This window comes from Lissotriton helveticus, chromosome 2_1, assembly GCF_964261635.1.
Source record: "Lissotriton helveticus chromosome 2_1, aLisHel1.1, whole genome shotgun sequence".
Lineage (NCBI taxonomy): Eukaryota > Metazoa > Chordata > Amphibia > Caudata > Salamandridae > Lissotriton > Lissotriton helveticus.
In genome coordinates this window covers 462,752,801-462,759,608 of record NC_136059.1, presented here as the reverse complement: position 1 = coordinate 462,759,608, position 6,808 = coordinate 462,752,801, and the positions used below count along the sequence as shown (strand labels likewise).

The window sequence follows — 6,808 nt, the reverse complement described above, 5'->3', positions numbered from 1 at the left end:
CCTGGTTACTTGATCCTCCCCATGTCTGATCCTAGGTAGAAACTGGCCGGTGGGTGTTTCATGCCGTCTCTCGCTGTGGGGACTTTGTGGAGGTTGATCTGTGCCTGCCAGGTCATGTTCCAAATTCCGTTGTCGTCTCTGACCTTGGTAGGTGCTGTCAGGATGGTGCCGTACCATTGGAGGAGTGACACAATGTCCTTGTCCGGGATGTGGTGGTTGGTCATCTCAACCGTTACTCTCTTCACCGTGGTTGCTGGTTCCATTCCTGCCGTTATGCTGAATTTGTTGAAGGGTGCCTCCTCCTTCTTCCCTTGAAAGAAGTCCCAGTACTTTTTGAAGAGTGCTTGGGTGAAAAAGCTGAGGAGGAAGATCTAGCCTGACGCGGATGCCTTGCAACTGAGCACCTCGTCTACTTGGACCCCTGCTGGTTAGAGGATCTTTTTCACGACAAGGCCCGTTCCATTCAGGACCCCTCCTTATCCCTTATCTCCCACCGCATGAGCTGGGTGTGCCGGTGGGTGATGCTGTACCCATTGAAGGGTTCGGGGGCTGTCCCTTGCCTGGTCCCTGCCTCGCCTTTCCCTCCGCTCCCTGGTTTCACTGCCTTGGGGTTTCCAGGGGCACCTGTTTTAGTTACTGGTACCTTTGGCCCTGAGCCCTGGGGTACCGGGGGTTTGGGGGGACCAGCCTTCCCTGCGCTGGTGCCCGCTTCCACGGGTGCCTCCTTACTCGCCGCCTTGCCGCTGTCCACAGGGGGTAGGGGGTTTGGTTTCTGGGCGTCCGGTTGGGGGATGCCTTCTGGGGTGACCACTGGGGTTCCAGTGTCCATTTCCTCCATTTGGTTGGTTGGGGGGGTTCATCTGGTAATTAATGGGTTACCGCCGGATTGCCGAGTTCGCCCTTGGACCCTCCGCCTGGGTGCCTGGGGTGTCTCCCAGCAAACCTTAGAGGCCTGCAGTGCAAGAAACTCTGACCAGTCGCTCCCTAGAACTAAGGCAGGGTGATAGGTGTGTCCACCTAAGCATAAATCCCCTTACCAGAGATCTGAGTACTGTTCAGGCCTGTGAAGGATGTTAGGAGGTGTTTTAAGCCTCCAGCATTAGTCCACCCAAACGCCAGGAGAGAGAGAGTAAAAGCGCGCAACGTTACCTGTGCTCTAGGAGCTGGCCGCAGGCCCTTCGGGGTGCTACTTTAAGTTCCTAGTGAACAAACAGGCACCAGCACGCTGGTGTCCCTCCTCCGCCTTAATTAAAAGCGTGTCCTGCCGTCTCGAAACTTGCATAAATTTGCATAAAGCAAATTTATTCGCCTCAAAGTCGAAGTCGTAGTATAGTGCAAAATCAAATTTCAACTGCGCAGAAACCGCGCTGTGAATCTGATAAGAACAGATACTACACTTGATCTTAGCCAAAAGGCCTACTTATTACTGTAGGTAACTCAGGAAGAGCTACTGTAGCAGAACTGGAGTTTGGGGACTCTCGTGTAAATATTTGTCTTGTTACTTCCTGTTATTGTAATGTTTTGCCAGATCATGCTATTTTATGTTATGCTTCTGCCTTCTTCATCGCTCTATACAAGAAGAACGGCGTGCCACTAAACAAGAAGATTTCATATACCCAGAGAAAAACGAAACAGATACCACAATTTATTGTATTTATTTATGCGATTTTTAATAATGCATACTTAACCCCCAAAGCCCCCAGCTGTGTGAGCAACTCACGGGCCTCCTGCTTTTCCATCTTTCCCATCAATTATGTACACCAAGACCTTTTGTGGTGTTAGCGCGGCCGCAGTTTATTCACATCGTAGGTTGTTACACACTTGTTGTGATGACACTGGTCATCAACATGCTCATTTAAAAAAAAAAAATTAAAATGTATTTATTGGTTTCAATCACAGCCATACAGACATGATTGGACGGCATTTTCAAGATAATCAACATGATAACCGATCAGACATTAATTTTCATTGCATATTAACCATTTCCCACATGACCCCCTTGTCTATGCATCTCCATTTCAACAGTAGGCGACACACAGGGATCACCTCGATATTTATTCCAATGTGACCACTTCCTATCCCATTTCCTGGGTCACCCTCGTGCCTTAAAAACCTCGGTCTCTGCCAACATGCATCAATCCACTTCTTTGGCCCACTGGGTGACGAGAGGTGGACTCGCTCCCCCCATCCTCTAGCCAGCTCTCTTTTCACCAACGTGTATCCTAGTGCTGTAAATTGCTGTTCAACTTCCATGAGATCAGTTGCCTCCCATATGTTCAACAGTCCTAATTGTGGTGTCAATACTATGTCCTTTCGAAGGGGTGTTTGCATAAGGTCTGAGGCTCCCTCCCATAGGGTATGTATCTTTAGGCAACTCCACAGAGTATGGTAAAATGTGGCTTGCTGACCACATCCCCTCATGCATAGGTCGTCAGGTCTAGCTCCTATTTTTGCCAATACTTTCCCCGTGACGTGTGATCGGTGGTGTATCCTAAGCTGAATCAGCCTGAATCTCTGTGTGATAGCCGCTTCTCGAGGGGACATAAGAGCCGCTTGCCAGTCCTCATCATCTATAGGACCTATGTCTTCTTGCCACTGCTCCCTGAGCTTCGGAAAGGTGTCTGACAGGTTATTACTCAATTTCTTATAAGTTAAAGATATTGCCTTCGAACTGAGAGGCCCATCTAGCAGACAATCTTCCAGTGGTGACGATTCCGGTATATCTTTGAGGGACGGGAACGCCGCCTGCATCGCATGTCTAATCTGTAAATACCTGTACATTTCCCCTTGCGCCAGATGGTATTGCCTTTGGAGGTCGCCGAATGTAAGTAGCACTCCCTTCTTAACCAGGTCTTTCACTGCTGAGATCCCGATAAGGTCCAATTTATCAAACCCTGGCTGATAGCACAGCTTGTCCAGCTTCTGGGAGAACCACAGTGGAGGTGCCTGCGAGAGGATGCCCATCCACCCCAACTTGAAATTAACTATGCGCCAGATTTCCAATGTATGGTCGGTTGGTCCGAAGAATCTCCCCCTATTCTTCCTACTCGTGGTGTACAGGGCCCCCAGATATCCGGAGCGATCGGTTTGGTATCGATCAAGAGCATATGCCGGGTCGTCCGGGGGATGATACATCAAGTGGTTAACGGTCACTAATTGCGCCGCCCAGTAGTAACGCTATAGGTCAGGGAGTGCTAAGCCACCATCGTACCAGCTTTTCATCAATTTTTGTTTGCAGTGCAATCCTGGGGGCCCTCCCATCCCACAGCAGCGTACAAATCTCACCCTCAACTGCTCTAAAATACGAGTCCGGGACTCTATGTGGACAGTTGTGTAGTATATACAGAAAACGAGGAAGGGCCAGCATTTTTAAAAGTGCCGCCCGTCCAACCAGTGTTAAAGGCAGAGACCTCCAGTGCTTCACATCTGCTCATAACCTAGCCAAAGGGGGGGCCAGATTGGAGTCGTAAAAACAAGCTGGAAAGGAAGTGACAAAAATCCCCAAATAGCAAAACCCCTCCGTGTCGACCGTTATAGTGCAGTCTGCAGGAAGGTGGGGAACCTGGCCTCTCAACATAAAGAATACGGACTTGTGCCAGTTGATCGCGTATCCTGAATATTTGCCAACATTTGTGAATATGTCTAGCACTACTCTGATCGATTTGTACGGGGATGCTAAATATAACAGTATGTCATCCGCATACAAGGAAATGTGATCCTCCACTTCGGCCGCCCAACGCATCCCTCGCACCATCAGGTCCCTGCCCACCCGGGCCGCAAGCGGTTCCAGCATAAGAGAGAATATCAGCGGGGAGAACGGGCACTCCTGCCTAGTTCCTCTACATAACTCAAATGTTCGGGATGTGCAGCTGTTAACCCTTACCTGACCCAATACACCGGTGTACAAAAGCTTAACCCAGGCTATGAATTTAGGACCTAGTCCCACCTTACCTAGGACCTCGAACAGATACGGCCATTCAATGGAATCGAAAGCCATTGAGGCGTCGAGAGATAGCACGGCCGCATCCTCTTCAATATATTTCCGACGAGCCATCACATTGTGTAAGTGTTGTATGTTAAGGGCCGTATTCCTCCCTGGCATAAAGCCAGATTGGTCCGGGTGGCAGTGATGTAATAACTGTCACCAGTCTGTTCGCCAGGACTTTTGCCAACACCTTCGTCTCAACGTTAATCAGCAAGATTGACCTATAGGAGCCACAGCTATCTGTTGGTTTGCCTTGCTTGTGAATGACCACAATGGTGGCCAGCCGCTGATCTATCAGCAGCCTACCCACTTCGAGGCTCTCTTCATACATGGCTCCCAAGTGTGGCACAGTCAGAGAAACAGTGGCCTGCAAAAATTCCACCGGAATGCCGTTAGGGCCCATCGCCTTACCTTACTTAATCTGTCCCAAGGCCTTGCTTATTTCTTCGTTCAAAAGGTCCGCCTCCAGGGTCTCCCGTTCCACATCCGAGAGGCCTGGCACGTCACTGTCCCGGAGGAGCTGACGGGAGTCCTCAGCCATGTAGTGTGTAGAAGGGGAGTACACCTTTTCAAAATGATCGGTGAATTTCTCCGCTATATCTCGTGGATGTATCACTGTTTCCCCCCCTGGTATCATCAGTTTGTGTACCTATCTGGAGTCCTGCTCTCGTCTTTCTATCCCATCTCATATAGTCTATGATGGGTGGCACGGTATTTAGCCACCATGTGTTCCCTGGCTTTTATCCAGTATTCATCTTGCTTGAGTAGTAATCTATGACTTGTGTCTGGTGTGGGATCTTGTGAATACTCCTGCTCCAGTACGAGGAGGTCAGACTCCACCTGGCTCAGGAGTTCACGCACTTTGGCAATGTATCCCGTCTTCAAGGACAGAGCTTGCCCATTGAGAACCGCCTTGTATGCTTGCCAAATTATTTGTGCTGAGTCGACCAAGCCCACGTTTTCGGTAAAATAGTTCTCTGACTGCGTGCGTAGTTCTTCCCTAAAAATCGGAATGCGTAGGAGCCATGGGCTAAGAACAATAGTGGTGCGTGCCTGACGTTCCCAGTGCGTATATTCCATCCAAACTGGGGAATGATCCAATATGCCTCTGGGTAAAACTCTATACTGGGCGAAGTTACCTATCGAGGACAGGTATGTAAGAAAGTAGTCAATACGTGATAAACTACGGTGGACATTAGAGAAATAAGTTAATAATTTGCCAGTTGGGTGAAGCACACAACCTACGTCTGTCAAACCCAGTGCCGTCGCAAAGTCAGTCATTAGGTCGTTAGATTTCCCCCTAGACTTCAGTGGGTGGAGATCAACAGTGTCATCTAAGGTCATGTAGTAGTCTCCTCCCATGATTAGTGTGCCTTCTCCGAACCCCGTCAGTTTACTTCCTAGGCCCTCCAAAAACCTCCTTGCCCAGAGCAGGCGGCAAATATACTGAGAGTATATTGATGTCCCTGCCATCTCACTGGGCCTCTGCCCCTACGAAGCGGCCTCCCGTATCCGCCCATGTCTTACGAACAATAAGGGGTGTACTTTTTTTTAACCAGTATGGCCGTCCCCCTCGAGCCCGTGGTGTAGTCTGCATGCACTAGAAGTTTGTAACCCCACCTAGTGAGGGCCTTGGATTTCTGGCCCACAAGATGCATTTCTTGCAACAAGACAACAACAGGTGAATGTCTCTTTAGTTATTGCTGCACTATCCCTCGTTTAATCTTATCTCCAACACCATTGACATTCCAGGAGAGCGTTCTGTCTCTATCCCCCCCCATAGCTATGCATCACACAATCTCCCAATACTCGGATCATCACAAATAGAGAACAAACTCGAACCTGCCCACCCAACAGTTGGCATCTAGCCTTCAGTGTGCCTATTTTACACTTTCGAATCACAATCATAGTGCTTACCAGTACGGAATATCGCAAATTGAGAGAAAACCTGAGCCCGCCCACTCAACAATTGCCGTCCAAAGTACAATATGGCTACTCTACTCTTTCGAATCATAGTATCACAGTGCCTACCAATAAAACAGTTAAGAAAGAAACATTCCCAAATTCCTGACCCATCGAATTCCACCCCCTCCCCACCCCTGTCCATAAAACAGTGTACCGTCAAACATTCCCCTCCCGCAATCCCAACCCCTCAACTTCCACCCCCCTCCCTGACCCCCTCCCCATGGATTTAGAACTACCCCCTCCCAAACATGGCAGAGTGCCTCTCCCCCTCCCCAAAATGCTGAAACTGTGCTCAACTCTCATCCCCGTCTGTTCACATCACAATTAACTTGTATTTTAGCCATCCACTGTTCGTGTTGCCTAGTCCCGATCAGATCACTCCCTTTAGACCCAGCAGCCTAAATCCAAGTACTGGTTCCCTTTTTGTAAGTCCCGCATCTGATGGGTACAGCAATCCCAAACCCACTCCTCCCCTACTTGCGCTTTCAGGTGGGCGCCGGCTCTCCATTAGCAAAGTCAAGTGTCCTCACTCCTGGTCCTTCGACCGACCATCTTCCTCCGCTGGGCCATTGCTCCCTGCATCCGCACGGCCATCTATGTGGTGGTTAGTCCTGTCGGATCGGTATTTTTTTTGGCTTCCCACCATGTTCCATCCTTCCATCCAGTCCTAGACTGACTCTGGTGAGTCAAAAAACCACGACTTGCCATCCGATTCCACGCTAAGCCCTGCAGGAAAAAGCATTGCATACTTCACCTGCCGGTCTCGTAGTTCATTCTTCACCACCTGGAAGCTGCGACGTTGGGCTTGGACCTTGGACGTGAAATCAGGGAAGAAGGCCTCCACGCAGTTATCTATTT

At 49.5% G+C, this 6,808-nt stretch overlaps 1 pseudogene; it reads right to left on the bottom strand.

Annotated features, from left to right (window-relative positions):
- Nucleotides 1-1,271: 1,271 nt before the first annotated feature.
- On the bottom strand, nucleotides 1,272-1,424 carry LOC144820531 (U2 spliceosomal RNA; annotated as a pseudogene).
- Nucleotides 1,425-6,808: the final 5,384 nt, after the last annotated feature.